Here is a 22,675-nt window from a genome sequence, read left to right on the forward strand (position 1 = left end):
TTTCTGGTCTCTATTTCATTATTTCTACTTTGATCTCTATTTCCTTCCTTCTGCCTACTCTGGGCTTACTTTGTTTTTCTTTTTCTAATTACTTGAGGTATAAAGTTAGGTTATTTGAGATTCTTCTTTTTTTCTTAATGTAGGTGTTCATTGTTATAAATGTCCCTGTTAGAATTGCTTTTGCAGCATCCCATAGATTTTCATATGTTGTATTTTCATTTTCATTAGTATTGAGATTTTTTCCTTTTGACTTCTTTGACCCATTGATTTTTTAGGAATGTGTTGTTTAATATCCACATATTTATGAATTTTCTAGGTTTTTCCTATTATTGACTTCCTATTTCATACCAATGTGGTTGGAAAAGATACTTCAGATGATTTCACTTCCTTATATTTGCTAAGACTAGTTTGTCATCTAACATATGATCTTTCCTGGAGAATATTCCTTGTGTGCTTGATAGAATATGTATTCTTTCACTTTTGTACGAAAGGTTTTGTATATGTCTGTTAGACCCATCTGGAATAGAGTCCAACATTTCCTCATTGATTTTCTGTCTGGATGATCTATCCATTGTTGAAAGTGGGATAGTGAAGTACTGTGCCATTGTTGTATTGTTGATTTCTCCGTTCATATCTGTTAGTATTTGCTTAATATATTCAGGTGCTCCAGTATGGGGTGCATATATATTTATGATGGTTATATCTTCTAGATGAATTGACCTTTTTACATCATATAATGACCTTCTTTGTCTCTTGTTACAGCTTTTGAGTGAGAGTCTATTTTTTCTGATATAAAAATAGCTACCCCTGCTTTCTTTTAGTTTTCACTTGCATGGAATATCTTTTCACATCCTTTCACTTTGAGGCTATTCTGAAGTCACTCACTTTTAGGCAGCATATAGCTGGGTCTTTTTTTTTTATGCCTCCACCCACTTATAGCTTTTGATTGGAGAATTCAATCCATTTAAACTAATTGTTGATAGGTAAGAACTTACTAATGCCATCTTATTGTTTCCTGGCTGTCTTGTAGTTCCCTTGTTCATTTCTCCCTCTTTTGCTGCCTTTCCTGGTGAATTGATGATTTTCCATAGTGATATTCTTTGATCACCTTCTCTTTATCTTTTGTATATGTACTGTTGGTTTTTGCTTTGAAGTTACCACAAAGCTTACATAAAGCATCTTATAGATTTAATAGCCTATATTAAGCTAATAACCTCAATCACATACAGAAACTTACCTTTTACTCTCCCCTTCACTTCCATTCTTTTCTTTTATTAATGTCAAAATTACATCTTTTTAATTGTGAATTAATTAACAAAGTATGTTAGCTACAAGATCTGTCTGGAAAAAAGTCCAACCATTGTTAATATAATAGGAAGGGTTTGTGTCACATGGCAGCTAAGGAAAATGGACTGGAATGCACATGCATGAACAATGACAACTTTGTTGCACTAGTCAGTGGGGGCAGTAGATGTTGAGTGAACATGTGTACTGTGTGGCGTCCCATTCAAAATGACTGAGCAAGTAGAGCAATGAATCTGCATCAAATTTTGCATTAAGCTTGAACATTCATCTATAGAAACTATTCATATGATTCAGAAGGCCACAGCTATGGGCAACTGGTGATCAGCAGCTTCATCACAACACACCCGATCACGCATCACATCTTGTGCAGAGTTTTTTGGCAAAACACCAAATCACCCAGGTGACTCAGCCCCCCTACAGCCCAGGTTTGGTGCCTTGTGACTTCTGGCTTTTCTCAAAAGTAAAATCACCTTTGAAAGGGAAGAGATTTCAGACCATTGATGAGATTCAGGAAAGTGTAATGGGGCAGCTGATGATAATTGGGAGAACTGTGTGAGGTCCCAAGGTGCCTACTTTGAAGAAGAGGTGTCGTTGTATTATGTACAATGTTTCTTGTACCTACCTCAATAAATGTCTATTTTTCATAGTACATGGCTATATACTTTCTGGACAGACTTTGTATAGTTAGTTTTAATGCTTAATCCTTTTACCTTTATATAAGTGTTACGTGGTTAACACATCACCACATTACAGTATTAGAATATTCTGAACTTGACTATAAATATCTTTAAAGTGTTATATATTTTCATATGTTTGCACGTTGCTAATTAGCATCCTTTCACTTTGGCTTGAAGAACTTTCAGCATTTCTTGTAAAGCAGGTCTAGTAGTAAAGAATTCCCTCAGAATTTGTTTGGGAAAATTGTTTTCTCAACTTCATTTCTGAAGGACAATTTTTCAAGTAAGTATTCTTTGTTGGCAGCTTTTTGCTCTTAGCACTTTGAATATATCATTGCATTCTACTATGCTATCAAATTTCTACTGATAACTGTTGGGGGTTTCCAGCTTTATTGAATTCTTGCCAACACTGAGTAAAGATCAATTTTTTTAAATTCAGCTAACAGATATAAAATAATGCCTTATTTAAAGTTTCATTGTATTTACCAAAAAGGTATAATATTAGCATGTTAATACTAATCAGTGGGCTTCTTTGTTAGAATACATTTTCTAGTTATTTTGGTGAGTCATCAGGTTTCATGCTTTTGTTTACGTTTAAGCTATCATTAACCATTATTAACTACTTCAAGCAGTTTTTTGTTACTTTTAAATTAAGCTATCTTTTTTGTTTTTAAATGTATTTATTTTCATTTTCCATTTCTATAATATAAGCTTCCATGTAAGCAAGAACCTTGTCTTTTCTTTTTGTTGTTGTTGTTAAGATTTTATTTATTTATTTCTAGAGAGAGGGGAAGGGAAGGAAAAAGAGAGGGAGATAAACATCAATGTATGGTTGTCCCTTGTGCACCCCCCACTGGGGACCTGGCTCACAACCCAGGCATGTTCCCGGACTGGGAATTGAACTGGCGACCTTTTGGTTTGCAGGCCCACGCCCAATCCACTGAGCCACACCATATGGACACATTGTCTTTTCTTTTCCAACTACTGTAATCCCGGTGCTGGGAGCAATGCCTGGCAACAAGGTAGGCACTCAATAAATATTTTTGAAGAAATGATGAAACAACAGTCTAAGGCAGGTATCTCCGGGCACCATTTTATCAGCCATGTCCTACGAGAACTCTGTTGCTTGAAATTGAGTTTTTCCTTATAAACCTCATTATTTTCCATGAGTGTTTTAGACATTAAAAAATGAAATCAGTGTGTCCATATCTTGTTCTATTTTGTTTCTTTTGTTCTTAGTGAGCCTATATTGATGTTGCCTAAAAAGTGTAGGTTGAAAGGAGAGGGAATGTGACTTTTCTAATTAATCTCTGTGTCCTCTTCCCAAACACCTATGGCAATATCACAAACAGTCTGGAGAGTTAAAAATTACTAACTTACAACAGCAGTGTTGATAATGTGCATGTTACAAAGAAAAAAATGTCATTCTAGAAAGCTTTATAAAATTTCATTTTGCCCTGGCTAGTGTGGCTCAGTGGATTGAGTGCTGGCCTTCAAAGTGAAAGGTCACTGGTTCAAATCCCAGCCAGGACACAGGCTTGGGTTATGGGACAGATCCCTAGTTGATCATGCCAGAGGCAACCAAGTCAACAGATTGATGTTTCTCTCTCAGATCAGTGTTTATCTCCCTCTCTTTCTCTTTCCCTTCCCCCTCTCTAAAAAGTAAATAAATAAAATCTTTAAATAAAAGAAAATAAAATTTTAATAGAAATATAACATTGTGACATTGTGACAGTAGTCTTATACAGATTTAGGGCTAATTTTAGCATGAAATTTTATTGACATATATTGAAAAAAGCCTGTGTTTCCTCTTATACACAAATACACTGTCCTAGAAGGGATAAATTACTACCAGAAACAAACTTTAAGAATGTATCAAAGCACTTCAACCCTAAAGAACCAAAATAATTTCAAGGCACCTAGCTGATTGAGAAATACCCAAATAAGCCTATATATTTCCACTTGCAACATACAATCATTAATTCATATGTGTGTGCATACATATATACACACATATGAATATATGCAAGTACATACATATAAACATACATGGAGTTAATTACTACATTCTTTTATTCATTTACACAGTTTTCAAAATTTCATCAAACATCTGCTATTTAATGTAGCACTTATGCTTATATGTTGCTCAACACAGTCAAACAGTTGAAAACATTTCTATATCTTCTTTGAAATTACTGTTAAAATACCTACATAGTGTTCTTTATAAAAATACTTGTGCAGTGCAATTTTCTCTTAGAAATTAATGTCAAAGAACACTTGGTATCTCCCACCTACAACTCAGTGGTTATATTAACCATTCCCACTTATAAAGGATTTTCAATTGACAAGCTACTTGTTCTAGATTTGATCATTTGCCTCTTGCAATAATACTTTGCAATCTATAGAAATTGGGCCTTTATTGTGATATAGTCTCCTGATAGAAACATTAAGTTCAGATTGTCATGTGACTAGAGACAGATCATTTATTAGCAGGTGGGAGTAGAGGTAGACTTGCAGAGTGTATGTTTCCTTATACATGAAAAACTGCTTTTCAATAATCAGGTGGTGAGAGCTATATTGCTTTCTTTCCACATTTAGCTCTCAAAAGATGCATAACTGAGTATAATACTATAATAGTTTTTTCAATCTTTAGACACTTGTTTCCCTTTTCTTTTCTTAAATGTTATTATTCAATTACAGTTTACACTCATTATTTCATTTTAGTTTCATGTGTACAACACAGTGGTTAGATAATCATTTACTTTACAAAGTGACCCCCTTGATATTTCCAGTACTTACTTGGTACCATACATAGTTATTACAATAGTATTGACTATATTTCCTAGGCTGTAATGGACATCCTTGTAAGTTGTTTGTACTGTCAATTTGTATTTCTTAATCTGTCCACCTTTTTCACCCAGTTCCCCAACGCCCTTGCTGTCTGGCAACCATCAGTCTGTTCTCTGTGGCTATGAGTCTCTTTCTCTTTTTATTGATCATTTATTTTGTTCTTTAGATTCCACATATAAGTGAAATCATATGGTGTTTGTCTCTGACTGGCTTATTTTACTTAGCAGGATACCCTCAAGGTCCATCCATGCTGTCACAAATGGCAAAATTGCATTCTTCTTTATGACTGAGTAATATTTCATTGTATATATGTACCACTGCTTTTTTGTCCTCTCCTCTAATGATGGACACTTGGGTTGCTTCCATAGCTTGGCTACTGTGAATAACACCGTGATGAACAAAGGGGTGCACATATTCTTTGGAATTAGTGTTTTGAGTTTTTCTGCATGTTTCCAGAAGTGTAATTGCTGAGTCATAGGCAGTTCCATATTTAATTTTTTGAGGAAACTCCATACTGTTTTCCACAGTGGCTGCACCAGTCTGCATTTTCACCAACAGTACCTGAGGGTTCCCTCTTCACATCCTTGCCAGCACTTATTGTTTGTTGATTTAATGGTGATAGCCATTCTGGGTTCCAGACAAGATGGAGGCATAGACAGAAAGGTTTCACTTCCTTGCACAACCAAAATAAGGATAACAACCAATTTAAAAACAAAGAGAAACCAGAACTGCCAAAAAATCATTTGCATGGAAGTCTAACAACCAAGGAGTTAAAGAAACATTCATCCAGACTGGTAGAAGTGGCAGAGATGGGCAGCTGGGGTGGAGAGGACATTGAAAGGCAAGACAGTGGAGTACCTGGGCAATCCTACACTTATGTGCAGATAAGCTTGGAGGAAAAACAGGGGAGTGACACAGACCATGAAACCCAGGGTTTCATTCAGTGCAGGAAACTAAAGCCTCAAAACCCCTGGTGGTAAAAAATCTGTTGGGGTTGCAGCAGCAGGAGAAGCTCCCAGTCTCACACAAGAGTCCATTGAAGAGATCCACAGGGTTTTAAAACGTACACAAACCCACTCACTTGAGAATCAGCACCTGAAAGGGCACAATTCGCTTGTGGGAAGCAAGGGAAGTGACAGAAAATAGGAGGAGAGCTGAGCAAGTGGCCTCGTTCCCTCTCTGACCCCTCCCCCACAGAAGTCACAGCACAGCTAAGAGGGTTGCCCCACCCTGGCAAATACCTAATGCTCTGCCCCTTACAATGTAACAGATACACTGAAACAAAGAAATATGGCCCAAATGAAACAACAGATCAAAACTCCAGAAAAAGAACTAAGTGACAAGGAGACAGACAACCTATCTGATGCAGAGTTCAAAACACTGGTAATCAGGATACTTTACAGAATTGACTGAGCTCAGTTGCAAAGTGAAGGAACAAATGAGGGCTACACAAAGTGAAACAAAGCAAAATGTACAAGGAACCAACAGTGAAGGGAAGGACACTGGGATTCAAATCAACGATTTGTAACAAAAGGAAGAAAGAAACATTCAACCAGAACAGAATGAAGAAACAAGAATTCAAAAAAATGAGGAGAGGCTTAGGAACCTCTGGGACAACTTTAAATGCTCCAACATCCAAATCATAGGGATGCCAGAAGGAGAGGAAGAGCACGAAACAGAAAACTTATTTGAATAAATAATGAAGGAAAACTTCCCCAATCTGGCAAAGGAAATAGACTTCCAGAAAGTCCAGGAAACCCAGAAAGTCCCAAAGAAGTTGGACCCAAAGAGGAACACACCAAAGTACATCATAATTAAGTTACCCAAGATTAAATATAAGGAGACAATCAGCCCTGGCTGGTGTGGTTCAGTGGATTAACTGCAGGACGGGGAACCAAAGGATTGCCAGTTTGATACCCAGTCAGGGCACATGCTTGGGTTGTGAGCCAGGCCCCCAGTAGGGGACATGAAGAAGCAACCACATATTGATGATTTTCTCCCTCCTTTCCCCTCTCAAAAAATAAAATATTTTTTAAAGATAAGGAGAGAATCTTAAAAGCAGCAAGAAGAAAGGAGAGAGTTACCTACAAACACCTGCCTGTAAGGCTATCAGCTGATTCCTCAAAAGAATCCTTACAGGCAAGAAGGAGCTGAAAGAAATATTCAAAGTCATGAAAGGCACATCCAAGATTACTCTATCCAGCAAAGTTATCATTTAGAATGGAAGGGTGGATAACATGCTTCCCAGAGAAGGTAAAGTTAAAAAACTTCAACATCACCAAACCCTTATATGAAGTATTAAAGGGGACCTATCTAAGAAATAGAAGATCAGAAACTATGAACACTAAAATGACAACTCACAACTATCAACAACTGAACCTAAAAAAACGAGAACAAAAACTAAGCAAACAACTAGAACAGGAACAGAATCTCACAGAAATGGAGATCACATGGAGGTTTATCAGTGGGGAGGGGAAGAATGGGGGGAAAGGTTAGCATAATTGGTAGACAAAAATAGACAAGGTGAGGTTAAGAATACTATAGAAAGTGGATAAGCTAAAGAACTTATATGTACGACGATGGACATGAACTAAATGGGGAGGATGCTGGAAGATGGGGGGTATGCAGGGAGGAGGAGCATAAAGGGGAAACAAAATTGGGACAACTGTAATAACATAATCAATAAAATATGCTTAAGAAAGTAATGATGACAGCCATTCTGACAGGTGTGAGGTGATACATCACTGTGGTTTTAATTTGCATTTCTCTGAAGATTAGTGATGTTGAGCATCTTTAATATGTCTAACAACCATCTGTACATCCTCTTTGGAAAAGAGTCCATTCTGGCCCTCTGTGAAAAAATACATTTTTAATTGTATTGTTTGGGGGTTTTTTGGTGTTCAGTTGTATGAGTTCTTCATAAGTTTTGGATATTAACCCTCTACCAGATGTGCCATTGGCAAATATGTTCTTCTATTCAGTAGGTTGTTTCATTTTGTTGATGGTTGGTTTTGTTGTGCAAGAACTTTTAACTTAACGTAGTCCCATTTGTTTGGTTTTTTTTCTTTTGTTTTCCTTGACTGAGGAGATATATCACAAAAAACATTGCTAAGAGAAATGTCAGAGAATTTACTGCCTGTTTTTTTGTAGGAGTTTAATGGTTTGGGGACTTATATTTAAGTCTTTAATCCATTTTGAGTTTATTCTTTTTTAGAAAAAAGATTTTACTTATTTTTAGACAGAGGAGAAGGGAGAGAGAAAGAGAGGGAGAGAAACATCAATGTGTGGTTGCCTCGTGCGTGCTCCCTACCAAGGACCTGGCTTGTAACCCAGGCATGTACCCCAACTGGGAATCAAACCAGTGATCCCTTAGTTTGCAGGCCAGTGCTCAATCTACTGAGCCACACCAGCCAGGGCAAGTTTATTCTTGTATATGGTGTAAGTAGGTCATATAATTTCATTTTTTTGCATTTATCTGTCCAATCTTCTGAACACCATTTTTTGGATAAGCCACCTTTATCTTACTATATGTTCTTGCCTTGTTTGTCAAATTTCAGTTGACCATATAGGCATGGGTTTATTTCTGAGATCTCTATTCTGTTATATTGATCTATATGTCTGTTTTTATGCCTTGAACTATAGTTTGATACCAGGTAGCACAATACCTCCAACTTTGTTCTTCTTTCTCAATATTGCTGTGGCCATTTGGGATCTTTTGTGGCTCCGTATAAATTTTTGGATTATTTAATCTTGTTCTCTGAGATATGCCATATGCCATAGGTATTTTGGTAGCAATTGCGTTGAATTTATAGATTTCTTTGGGTATGAACATTTTAATCATGTTTATTCTTCTTAGTCAGGGACACAGTGTATGTTTCCATATATGTATCATCTTAAGTTTCTGTCCTCAGGCTCTTATAATTTTCTGAACATAGGTCTTTTTCTTCCCTGGTTATACTTATTCCTAGGTATTTTTTGATGCAATTGTAAATCAGATTCTTCTCTCAGTTTCTCTTTCTGATAGTTCATTATTGATGTATAAAAATGCATCACATTTCTGAATATTTATTTTGTATTCTGCTATTTTACTGAACTCATTGATCAGCATTAGTAGTTTCTTTGTATAGTCTTTAGGGTTCTCTATCTACAGTATCATGTCATTTGCAAATAATGACAGTTTTATTTCTTCATTTTCAATTTGGAAGCCTTTTATTTTTTCTTCCTGTATAGTTTTTGTGGTTAGGACTTCCAGTACTATGTAGAATAGGAGTGGTAAAAATGGACATTCCTTTCTTGTTTCTCATCTTAAGGGATTATTTTCCTTTTTCTTAATGGTTTCTTTCATTATTCTTTTATTGATATTTTATGTACTACTTTAATTGTTGCCATGACTGGCATGGCTCAGTTGGTTGGGTATCATCCTGCAAACTGAAAGGTCACTGGTTTAATTCCCAGTCAGTGCACATGCCTGGATTGTGGGCCAGGTCCCTGGTAGGGCAGTGTGCAAGAGGCAACCAACTGACGGTTCCCTCTCACATTGATGTTTCTCTCCCTCTCACATTGATGTTTCTCTCCCTCTCATTCTTCCTCCCTTCTCCTCTCTCTACAAATAATTAAATCTGCCCTGGCTGGTGTGGCTCAGTGCACTGAGCACGGGACTGTGAAGCAAAGGGTTGCCGGTTCGATTCCCAGTCAGGGCACATGCCTGGGTTGCAGGCCGGGTTCCAGTAGGGGACATGTGAGGGGCAACCACACATTGACGTTTCTTTCCCTCTCTTTCTCCTTCCCTTCCCCTCTCTCTAAAAATAAATAAATAAAACATTTAAAATAAGAAAATAAAAATAAAAAAATAAAAATAATTAAATCTAAAAAAACCCAACTTAGTTAATTTCAGAAGTAGGTGAGATTTAAGATATTCATAACCATCACCCTCTCTTAATTTACTCTAACCCTCTGCACTCCCATCTCACAAAAGAGACTTGAGTGCTCTACTGGCACTATGGGACCTGCCCTTGTCCATCTGAGATATGTTTGTCCTGGTCATACTAACAAAGTCCTCATCCTGTTTGTTCTTTGAAAGGATAGAGATGTCTCATCTTTAAGAAATAACGTCTAATAAGTGTAAGAAAAGTTTTTGGACAAACATAAAAACATATAAAAAGTTTATTTAAAAAGAACAAAAATAATGCCACCCATGAGAACTTGACAAATGTATAAAAGTCCACAAATCCATTCTAAATATGTTAGAAACTGGATATCTAAACTTGGAACTGATAAGTTACTGAATGAGATTTTAGACAATAAGGAACTTTCCCAGCTATGTTTTGATTTGTGAAATGTGTGGCGCTTGTCCTCTCTACCAAGGACAAAAGATTGTGTGATTTTCAGGGAGGCAGAAGCTGAAGATTCAAGTACAATGTCCTACCAATCTCTGTTTTTGTTCCTCAGGTATCTGTATGTGTTGGCCTAAAGCATGTGGTGATTTTCAAATATAGTTCCTGAAGGAATTCTTTGAAGGACCTGGCCATCACAAGCAGATCGCAAGCGGGAACTCATTTTTCTACTGTACTCAGCTGTTCTACCAGTGTGTCCCATTGGTTGAACTCAACTGGAAGCCAGCTTTTAAGGCAGTCTCAATGATATGGTTCTCAAAGGTTAGCACCATATCAGAGGACTAAGCAGAGCCAGAAAGGGAAAAGAATGGATCAAAAATAGTAAACAGTAACATCACAGACGTATTCATCTGTTAATGTTGATTTTAAAGCTATCTATTAAAGCTCTTAGTGCTTTTTCAACTCCCTTACATCTACTTTTTCATTTTGTGATCGCTTATCTTGGTCTTTGAACAGGCTCAGAAGTATTTTGTAAATAACCAGTTCTTTTATCTCAGTTGCTATGGATGGTAAGGTCCTGGGAACATTCTTTACCTCCCTCCCAATCATTTATCTCTCAAGTTTTTTTGCACAGTCAGAGAGGCTCTGCTAACAGTGCCTCTGAGTATATAACTACCAAGCTATTATGTTTGATCAGAAAGTGATCTGAAAATTGATTGCGTTATGTGGCAAGAACACGGAGAAACAGATTTTCTGTTTTCCATGCCTCCTCTCATTGCCAAATACACAGAAGTTCCTGCAGCTTACTCTTCATGGGGTTTTCCGGTATAAAGCAAATGTGGCTTTCCAACTTGGCAAGGCCTTACTACTAGTAGTACTACCACCAGAAGTAATGGTTTTTCCAGTGAGTTATATAGCTATAATCATACTTTGGTCTCTGTTCTCAGAGTCATTCTGGCTGTTTCCTGTTCCTATGTGATTATGTCTTCTTCTTCAGGTAAACATGACACGCAAAATGTCTACATGGCTGCAACACTCAGCAGTTCACTTTATTATTTTTTAAATTTTGTTTTATTATGGTAAGCATGTTTAATATGAGATCTATACTCTTAGCAATTTGTAATACATATGTGTACACTACAGATTGACTATAGGTACAAGACTGCATAGCCTATATCTAGAGCTTGTTAATCTTGTTTAACTAAAATGGGGACTTAATAATCAACAGACATATAGGTGCAGTTCAGCAGCTCACTTTAAACCAAGTCCACACTCCCTTGATAAAAATGCTTGGTTGTAAGGCAATAAAAACTCCAGCTTTTTTTGGTTTCAGGTAATGTTGCCTCAAGTAGAGCAAGACCCAGAAAGCAGCCTTTTGAACATAGTTAAAATAATTCAGCTCCAAAGATGGGAGTGCTGACAAGATTAGATAAGTGCTTCTAGAACTCCAGCACTATACTAGTCTGGAATTTAGAAAATGACTTCAGGCTCCAAAGAAATCAGAATATGGGGAGAATACCAAAGCAGAGCCTGGTTGTTTTGACAGAGCAAACAAGAAGACTGTGTTTTTATAGGCAAAATAGTGCCTAGGTGTTCAACTGTGTACATTGTAACTCAGGTTTAGGATAATAAAACTAGTTCTAGGCTATCAGCCCCTGGGGAACTGAGTTAACTGAGGTATTCCTTGACTAGGCCTAATTTGATTCAGAACTCAGACAATGTTAAACATACAGGGTACAATCATTTTTAATTATTACCAGATGCTATTAAAATTAAATCACATTACTTTCTTAATTTATATTATACTTATTCCCTTATGAGTGAAGTTGCCAGAGAAAACAAAGAATGCCCAGTTAAATTTAAATTGCCAGTAGCAACAAATTATTTTAGTACAAGTATGGCACTTGTAATACTTGGGATATACTTATACTGAAGAATACACTGTTTATTTGAAATTCAAACTTAAGTGAGCATCCTGTAATTTTATTTGCTAAATCTGGCAACCCTAATTAGGAGCAGCATTAAGCATATCTTTATGTGTTTCTCTCCATTTGGATAACCTTCTTCTGAAAACTGACTGCCCTCATGTCCTTTGGCCATTTTCTTTTAGGTTTTTGGTGCTTAAGTTCATATTAGTAAGAAAATTGTCCTCTGTATGCCATCTAAGATCCAATCATTTTTTCTAGTTTTCATTTTGTATACAGTATTTTTGCCAAAGTCTTACATTTTTTAAACACATTTATTTATTTATTTATTTATTTATTTATTTATTTATTTATTTATATTTTATTTTCAGACAGAGGGGAAAGAGGGAGAAAAAGAGGAAGGGAAACATCAATGTGTGGTTGCCTCTCATGTGTCCCCCTACTAGGGACCCAGCTCACAACCCAGAAACATGACCTGACTGGGGATCAAACACACAACTTTTTGGTTCACAGGCCAGCGTTCAATCCACTGAGCCACACCAGCCATGGCCAAAGTTTTACATTTTTTAATCACAGGACATATCAAACCTTTCTTATTACCATAGCAGGAAAACAGCCCCTCAAAGCTGTCCATGTCTTAATCATCAGAACCTGTAAATATGCTAGAGTTCATGGCAAAAGGGGAATTCAGTTTGCAGATGGAATTAAGAATGCTAGTCATTTGATTTTAAAATAGGAAGGATATCCCGGCTATACAGGGAGTCCCTTAAAGAGTGGAAGAGGGATGAGAAGAGGAGATCAGACAGAAATGTGACTGGTCAGAAGAATGCAACATTGTTGCCTTTGAAGATGGAGGAAAGTGACTATTATCTAAGGAATGCAGGTAGACTCACAGGGGTGTCCAACCTTTGGGTGTCTCTGGGCCACACTGGAAGAAGAAGAGTTGTTTTGGGCTTCACATTAAAATACACTGTAACACATAATCACATAAAAATGTCGTCATGTTTTAAGTAAATTTACGACTTTGTATTGGGCTGCATTCATAACCATCCTGGGCTGTATGAGGCCCGTGGGCTGCAGGTTGGACACCCCTGCGGCTGAGAAAGACAAGGAAATGGGTTCTCCCCTAAAGCTTTCTGATAAGAATCCAGACCTGTAGACAACTTGATTTTAGCCCCATAAGACCCATTTTCAGACTTGTAATTCTCAGAACTGTAATACAATTGTTTTTTGCTGTTCTAAGCCACTACGTTCATGATAATTTGCTATAGCAGCAATAGAAGACTAATGCAACTTGTATTCTTCTAAACCTGTTTTTTTAAATATTTTATTTATTTATTTTTAGAGAGATGGGAAGGGAAGGAGAAAGAGTGGGAGAGAAACATCAATGTGTGGTTGTCTCTTGTGAGTCCCCCGCTGGGAACTGGCCTGCAACCCAGGCATGTGCCCTGACCGGGAATCGAACCGCGATACTCTGGTTCGCAGGCCCGCGCTCAATCCACTGAGCCACACCAGCCAGGGCTAAACCTGTTTTTTTTTTTTAATGATGTTTAAGTACCCCTTCCCCATCCTTACCTTATCCATAACTGGCTGATTGTCTTGACTCAAACAAATCGTGCTATCTTACCATTCCCTCTATATACATTGCTCTTAGCACAGGTATTGTCATGGGTTGCCCTTCACTTCAGATCTTGGCCCAATGGTTACCCTGCAGAGAAGTCTGTGCTGAGTGCTCTGTTACAATACTCTATATAATAGCTTCCTTCTACCCTCAGTTAGCCTCTGTTCCCTTACCCTGATTTTTGTTTCTCAAACACTCATCACTATATGCCCTTCAAAAGCAGTAGGTACTCAGTGCATATTTATTGAGTGAACTAATGTGTTACTTTAGGTCTCTAGTTAAATGGAAGGGGTTCCCCAATATTTCCAGATGACTTGGTATACAGATTACAGAGTATGTACTCATCTGCCAGGAATCCAAGTAAGAAATAAATATAAATGAGACACTATTTGGTACCTAAAGGTGGAGAGAAGTCACCTGTAGTTAGATTTTTTTGAACTTGGGGGACTTTGAGTTCCTACCATTGTAATAGAAATTGAAAGCTGATGCTTAATATCCTAACATCCTTTGAAAAATAAAAATAATCTTACAGGCTAATCAGTTTTCCACAGAGATTAAGTAGACACCTAAGAGGAAAGTCCTATAACTTTTATCCTTTGCTTTTCCAGATTCAATAATATATGAACTCTGTGGTTGATTGGACTGATATTTACTAAGAGCCACTGGAAAAAAAGAATATCAAAACTTTTAAATTAAATCTCACTGTCAGTTTAGAAGTTTTCTAGGCCGATGGCCAGAGTTGACACATGGAGCAGGATGGAGCACAGGAAGAATCTGTGGGCCAATGTTTCTGGAGTAATAGCTGAACATATGTAATTATGAATCAAAAGAACTATGACTATAAACCTAAATGTGTTAGAGAAAGCCAGGTCCTTGTGGCAATAATGAAAGTGAAAACTTTCATTATTGGTAGATTGGTAGATTTAAAATGCCTTTTCTCAGTTCTCTCCCTCCCTGATATTTGGAACGAAAAATGATCTTTGAGTTATATTCAGTATTAAAATGGGAGTAAAGGAATGAACAGGGATCAGAGGAGAAACTATGGAATTTCTGTTTACATGGTATAATAAATACTTAGAAAAAACAGATTTGATTGATTTTTATCCAAAATTGATGAAAATACATCACATTGATTATATATGATTTTTTTTCTTGGTTATATTTTAATTATCTGGTTTTGTGCCTCCCCCAGTAGCTAGTGAGTATTTTGAGAAGTCTGGTACTTTATTCACCTCCCTGTCAGTTTTTAAATAGTGCTTGACATATAATAACAGTTTCCACTCAGCATATGCTTGATCAATGAATAAATTAATTAATTCAGCAAAACATCCAGAAGAACGGGATAGATTTTAGGGGATTTGCCAAGCTAGTATGTATTTTTTCTTACTGAGAATGACCATTGAATTTCAAAGCAAAAAAGAAAATTAAGAAGAAAAAAGCAGAAAATGACTTCATTGAATCAACACATATTTAGGTGTTCAAAGTTATTTAAGAGATACTAAAATTTAAAAAAATGTTCACTGACTCTAGCAATATGAGAATACCAAATTATACCAAAATATTAGGTTTTAATGGTTAAGATATTCTATTTTATTCAAATCCTTTGGCTGAATAAAACTTACTTTGAATTATATCTGTAGATTATTTGTCCAAATGATTTATAATGCATACACACTTTGAAATGAATGGCAACTATGTTTCTGCACTTGGATTTCTTTTAACTAAATATTCATTAGTGGATAGTCTCTTTTTGTGACTATACTTACCATTTGTTCTAAAATGACTTACTCTTGAAAAGTAAATGCACCTAGTATTAAAGTATACCTTGTGCAAATCACATTTTCATTCTGTACTTTTGTGACTCATACATATTTTTCAAGTTAAAATATTTCTGGAATAATCTAATGATACATTTTCCCCCATTTAGTATTTTTTCTAATTTATTTCTCGATTTTAGTCTACATCAAAAAGAACATTTTAAAATGAAACAAAAATGACATTTTTCCAAAAGAAATAAAACCCTGCATCATTTAAACATAGTTCAGTTTCTTTTCAGTATGAATAACATAAATAGATACATACTGACCAATTTTTGTTCTAAACAATAATGACCTAAAAAATCAACCTGTATATGTGAATAATATTACCTCCAAAATATGAGCAAACAGCATGAGATATTGTGACAATGTTCAGGTAAAAGATATTTTATCTAGCCAACTGAACTAAAACTTTAAACACTAGAAGGCAATTCATTTTATCAAAAATATTCATAAAGTTATGCCCTAAGTGATGTGGCTCAGTGGGTTGGGCATCATCCTGCAAATGGAAAGGTTGCTGGTTTGATTCCTGGCTGGAGCACATGCCTGGGATGTGGACCAGGTCCCTGGCTGGGGCTCTTGCGAGAGGCAACTGACTGATGTTTGTCTCTCTCATTGATGTTTCTCTCCCTCTCTTTTTTCTCCTTCCCTTTACCTCTCTCTAAAAATAAATAAATAAAATCTTTTAAAAATATTTGTAAAGTTATCAAAAAATTGTCCATAGTATGACATAAGAGAGAAATGAAATGAAGCTCTTAGATTTTTCCAGAATAAGGCAGTTTGAACAGATTGGTCTGCAGAAGTGAGAGATGTATAAAACATCAGAAGTTGCTTTGGGAAGAATTTGGTTAAGTCATAAACAGTATTTAGTACTCCATTTATAGGGCCTCATTGAGTGAGTCTCATCAGACATCAGAATTTATTTAATGGTTGTTTGACTGTGGGACAGATTTTTAAGTGGAGCAAAAATCTCTGGTATAGAAGAAGAAACTACATCACTTTAGTGGCAGAAATAGAATGTGTTAGATCAGTAAAATCAGGAACACGTATAGGTAAAATATTGGAAAACGGCAGACAGATAAAGAAGAAAGCAAAGTATTTGCACTCTTATGACCAGAAGAATGAGGTGAGTCAAAAACATAGTTGGGTTTGAGCAAATGAAGAAGTTATTATTGAGACTGAACTGCAGGGACCCCACTCCTAGTTGTCCTGGCTATTTCCTACGATTACATGAAAAAAGTTTATTCAAATGAAATAAATATTAAACAGAAATTTGATCAGTAATCAGAGTAAAATATGGTCCATTCAGTTCCAGCATCAGGGAAAGACTGGGAAGGACTTTCGTAGGGGTTCAAGAGATAAAGTATAAGATCATACAGAGACAGATTTAAATTATACATACAATGAATTGTACTGGACCTGCACAGTAGAACAAATTTTTAGATACCACGGACTGTTGTGTAACTGACTTTATCTTAGTCAGTGTCAACAAACTAAATATTTCATGAGTTCATGTCACCATTTCTCTTCCACGGATGGCCATTTTTGCATGAGAGAAAACCTTAGCATTGATAGAAGGTAAAGTTTCTTGCCTTGATGTGGTGGATTTTGGAAACCAGTTCAGGTTGCTAGCAATTGTGGCAGCTTATTTCTTTGATTGAGCTCCATGGTGTTTAATGTTACCAAAGGGGATTGATCCCATCCTAAGGGGATAGAATAGGGACACAGGAGATTTAAGAATGTTTTAAGCCATTTTTCTTTTTTTTGGTGTCAAAGACTTCAATATGTATTTGGGAATTTTTGCTACTGAGATTGACAGCATTGCTTATGGCATTTTCTTTACAATTACTTTTATTTTTAAGATACATATCTCTCAGAACAGCTCAGTTAAGGAAGGTTTTTGTAGTGGAGATTGCTTTTTTGCAGTTTTACAGCTGCACTGACAGGCACAAAGAGAAGTTTAGTGACAAGGTCAGGCAGTGATTCACAGAGCAGCAAGGGTCGTGGGTCCTATCAGATGTTGTCAGTGGACCCACTTTGCTTGTGAATCACAGTGTTTTGCACTGGAAAAGACATGGCAATATTTGCTTAAGGGCATATTTTGAAATTATCTTTTCTTAGACAACACAAGTCACATGAATGTTTTTGCAGTACTCTACCAGTATCTCTTAACCTCTGAGCTATTTAAAAGCCAGTCATGCATTATTCTCACAGAAAGTCATTTAGGCACTTTTGTGTGTATGGCAAGAGACTGGGAATTTAGAATGTGCTGTGCAAATACATGCTAATACATTCAAATACATTCAAAGAATTATTTCTGGTGTTATTTAAAATAATCACCCAGTAAATGTATTGTTAAATACAAGAATACTTCTCTACCCCTGGCTGGTGTGGCTCAGTGGATTAAGCATCAACCTGTGAACTAAATGGTCACCTGTTCTATTCCCAGGTGGGGCACATGCCTGGGTTGCAGGCCAGGTTCCTTGTAGGTGGCATGTGAGAGGCAACCACACATTATTTCTCTCCCTCTTTCTCTCTCCCTTCTCCTCTCTCTAAAAATAAATAAAGTCTTAAAAAGAGAATACTTCTCTAAGCAAAACATGTTTCAGATTGAATTTATTTATTTAGTATTAATTTATTAAGTTCCATCTCAGATAGGCTAGACAAGGGTGAATTAAAAACCAAGAAAACATAGGCCTGAGCCTCAGGGAATTTGCAGTCCCCAAGAGTGATATACTAGGAAGCAAACATTGGAGTTTAAGGTACTACTAGAAGGTGGGTGGGTGTGGGCCCTGCCTTAGCCTTTCACATTCTAAAGCTAAGCAGTCCTGGAAAGATTCCACAGGGCTTAATGCATTAGTGAATGATCAGGCTGATATGTAGCAGCAATAAGTAGAAACCTCATGTGACGCTGGACGTAACCACGTGGCAGAAGGAAGTGTGATATATAGATTTCATGATGCCCAGCAAATTCCTTCAGTGTTCTGAGATTTAAAATATATATATTCTATAAAGATTCTACAAATCTATAAGATTTGTAGACTTACCAAGTGAGAATTCTTAGTGATCTGAAACATCTAGATTATCAGGCTTAATAGTCAAAATTGTACATGGCCAATGGTATATGGAATTGGTTGAAAGTGAAAAACGGTATTTATCTGAGTAAGGCCAATAACGTCTTTTATTCTGGATCCCTTTAGTTTTACTGGCCCCCAAATATACCTAAGTGAATAAATATAAGCCAATTTTAAATTGCTATGCCCCCAAAACCTATGCTAAATTCAAGTTCTAAAATTTTTTCTACAAAGTAGAAGAGCCTAGTGTGACTATAAGAAGAATCCTCACTAATAAAATCCATATACTTTCTACTAAACGTATTGATTATGTTTTCAAGATGGTCCTGGAGATTCTTTTTGAAGTTGCTTCCATTGCCAGCAGTGTCAACAGTAATAGGCCACAATGAGTTTCAACTTAATACATTTCTCTGCTTAACTCCCATGATACTTTACACTTGAACAGATATGACATATCTTCTGGCAATATTTATATGAGAATAACGTATTAAATAATATGTAACACTTCAAATTTCTTTGACTGAGCTGTTTCTATGGGAACCAAAGACATGTACTGAAAATTAAATGTAATTTTTGTTCGGAGCTGGACAAGTATGAAGCATCTTCTTGGAGATTCTGCTGTGCAAGAGCTAAAATCACTAACTCCATTAATTATAATCATTAATTGCCTAACTAAATTTCTTTTTTAAAAAATTCATTTAGTTATTTTTCAAGTACAGTTTTTTATCTGTTACTCCCATCCCAGCCCTCCCCCCCCCGCCCCATGCTCCCCACCTCCCTCCCATTTCCACCCCCCTTAGTTCTCCTCCCTGTGTCCTTCCTATTTGTTCCTCCAAACCCCTCTCCTTTTTTCCCCTTAAATTCCCTTCCCTCTCCTAACTGAATTTCTTAAAGGTCAAATGAAGAAACATAAAATATAGTTTAGGTAATTTGACTTTATAAAAGGTGAAATCAGAAATTCTAAACTATCACTAGTACAAAATGGCTGCAGATATTTTTATTTTAATGATAACACACAGATCAAGAATCAAGGACACTCATTCTAATTTAACCTACACGATGGATGGTAGGCTAATGTTGTGATTATTTAGAATTGTCCAAAAAGAGGAATAAATTATTTTAATAGATTATCGTAGCAAGATATTTACAAAGATGGCATTCTGATTGTGGAGAAGAGAAAGAATTCCTTCCAGTCTTGGAAGAGGTTACTATATTTTTTCCTTTCCTTTTTTCTTCCTCTCCCTTTTTTTTCCATGAATAAAATTTTGATAAGATTGTAGTACCTTGTCAAGCATATTAGAGGAATATAAAACATTCTACCTTCAGAGAACCTACAACGTAGTGACAGAGATTTACAAGATAATAGGAAATTAGAATAGTGGTCATTATGTGTGCTTTTTGGAGCAGGATTTTCCTTTTGGACTTCTCTTTGAATCTTTTATCCCAATGATACAGGGTGCAGCCAGGGGGGGCCTCAAAAAAGGAAGATTTGGAATGGTGTCCAGAATTCAAAGTGTATAGGAATATTGGAGAGACATATAAGATGTCCTCACCCCCCCCAGGGGGAAGGGACTAATGGAGCAGGGCCATTGAGAGCTGTTTTGCATAGCAACAGTTTTGCAGCTAACCTCTAGAATGGCCATTTAACATATCTATAACCTTTAACTGGTTTCATAGATATGCTAAATAGCTGTGACCAAGCTCTGAGCCAGGAAGAAGGGAGTGGCTTCTACCCAAGATGTAACTAGGGGCAGGTCCCCTGAGTACAGTGCCTGTGTGAGAGCTTGGAATTGATTGGCTCCAGGACATGGGGTGATACCTGCCCAGACTAATGATGGCAGCCCAGTAAAGCTGGGAGGGTATGAGAGTCCTGGCAGGTGTAACTGATTGTAGGAGGAGTCGGAAATAGGGCCGCAAAGGAGGATGGGTGCAGAGATTTAAACGAAGATGCGGCACCCATTGAGGAGAGCAAGCCACATGGTCTCTGCTGTTAAGATCTCTTCTTGCTGAGGTGAGGGGAGCGAGCCACATGGTCTCTGCTGTTAAGATCTCCTCTTGCTGAGGTGAGGGGAGCGAGCCACATGGTCTCAGCTGTTAAGATCCCCTCTTGCTGAGGTGAGGGGAGTGAGCCACATGGTCTCGGCTGTTACGATCCTCTCTGGCCGAGGTGAAGAGGAGAGAAAACCACACAGCTTTGCCGGAATGGAGATCCCTGCAGCCAGGTGAAGAAGAAAGCCACATGCTTTTGTTGGAGTGCGGACCCCTGCAGCTTTGGTAGAAGAGGCCCAGGCGGCTTTGGGGTGCCCCCTTTGGCCGCGGGGCCTGAAAAAGCAAGAGAGACTTTGATTGGAACTGGGTACAAAGGACTCTTGCCAGTGGACCATGAGAGGGTACCACAGTACTTTGGATTAACTCGAGATCCTGCACGGCGACACAGCTGATGGTGCCAGCGGCCTGCAACACAGACGTGTGCTCTTTTCCTGATTTATGGTACCCGGAGTTGGGACAGTGGGAGAAGGGAGCGCTGTGTGGGTGTAGGTGTAAAACCTAAAGGACTTTAGTATTTTAGTGGTGGCATTAGGCCTGAATAGCATTAAATAAACATTTTGTTTCCTTTTCACAAATCTCTGGCATTAAGAGATGTCTTTCCAATTGGCGGCGGACAGAAGGGCCCAGTAGATTTTAGTATTTTGTTTTTGGGAGGGGCCCCTGTTGTATAGCAGTTTTGGGCATCCCTAGATGGGCCAAATATTGTATTGCCCTTCCCTCGGACCACCTCCTCCTCTTATTCGGTAACAGTTTTTGGCGACCACGAAGGGACGATAATTGTCCGTGGCAGACCGACCCCCTCAGGTGCGAGAGAGTGAGTCTTTGGAATTTTCCCAGTCTCTGAGGATTTCTCTGCGCTCTTGAGGGCATCGCCCACCTATTCACGCCTGGAAAGGTGAAAAGGAAACAAAGAGGGAAGGGAGCAGAGATGTGAAAGTATTTTGGGTTGAAAAATTTGGTTTCTAACTGCTCTTTTGCAATAATGGAGCTGGAACTGTGGGCGATAGCAGGGGAAATCCCTGGTCTTTACACCACCTGTATTCTTTTTACTCTGAGCCTTTGTTTGCTTTGTTGGAACTGTGTGAGTAGCTCTATAGAAAAGTGTGTAATGGTACAGAAGGAGAAAGGGGTCTTAGAATTCCTCCTTGATAGATCTCAGGAGGAGAAAGGTGATGAGGAAAGAAACCTCATTAATGCTCTCAACCCAGGGAGTGGGGGACCCCAGACAGCAGTAACTCCTGTGCTGACAGTGCTTTCTGGGGAGGTGAGGCCCACTATGGCTTCTCCCGCCCTGCAGGTGGGAGAAGTCTCCACCACAGATTTGCAGCCTCTGCAAATAGGCTCTGCTCACCCACTGCAGCAGGGGTTGCCAGGAGCCACTTTGGTTCCTGAAAATGGAGCCGCAGAGCCCCCACCTTCACAGGTGGGTGGAGCCTGCTCTCCACCTGCATTGGTGACTGCAGCCTCAGTGCACCACCCCCACTGGGTAGAGGGCAGCTTTGTGGTGCCCCCATGCTTGCAGGTGAAAGGGGCCTTGGGGGCTTCCAGGGCTTCTGAAACCGGAGTCCTGGAACCTTCCCAGGTGGGCGGAACCAGAGTCGGGTGCTGCCATTTTGGGTAAAATGGATGAGCCACGTGAGTGCCCCACCATGGAGTACAGTGCATGCATGGGTGTCGCCATCTTGGACAACCCCTCTTGCATGGGTGCCGCCATGTTGGATGACCCCACGTGCATGGGCGCCACCATCTTGGAACTGGATAAGGCTTCTCTTCTGATTTATGGGCTGTATGCTGCTGCTGTGTGGGCACTGCAGCAGTCAGGTTCTCTGTGTAACTGGTTCTGATAGTAATGGCTCTGGTTTTGAAGGTCATGAACTGAGGTCCAAGAGTGACCATCTGATTTATAGGGTATTTGCAAGGTCTAAGCTTCAGAAAGGTGCAAAATGTCCCTGTGAATCTAGGGACTTTTAGTGGAAGGACTTTTAGCTGCCACATACTGAGTTTAACTACTGAGTTTATGTATA

The 22,675-nt window shown here is 38.0% G+C and overlaps 1 pseudogene; it reads right to left on the minus strand.

The window, feature by feature from the left end:
- LOC119055584 (neuronal membrane glycoprotein M6-b-like) overlaps window positions 1-22,398 on the minus strand; it is a 122,836-nt pseudogene extending 100,438 nt beyond the window's left edge.
- Window positions 22,399-22,675: the final 277 nt, after the last annotated feature.

This window comes from Artibeus jamaicensis, unplaced genomic scaffold, assembly GCF_021234435.1.
Source record: "Artibeus jamaicensis isolate MK-2021 breed Jamaican fruit bat unplaced genomic scaffold, CSHL_Jam_final contig_240, whole genome shotgun sequence".
NCBI lineage: Eukaryota > Metazoa > Chordata > Mammalia > Chiroptera > Phyllostomidae > Artibeus > Artibeus jamaicensis.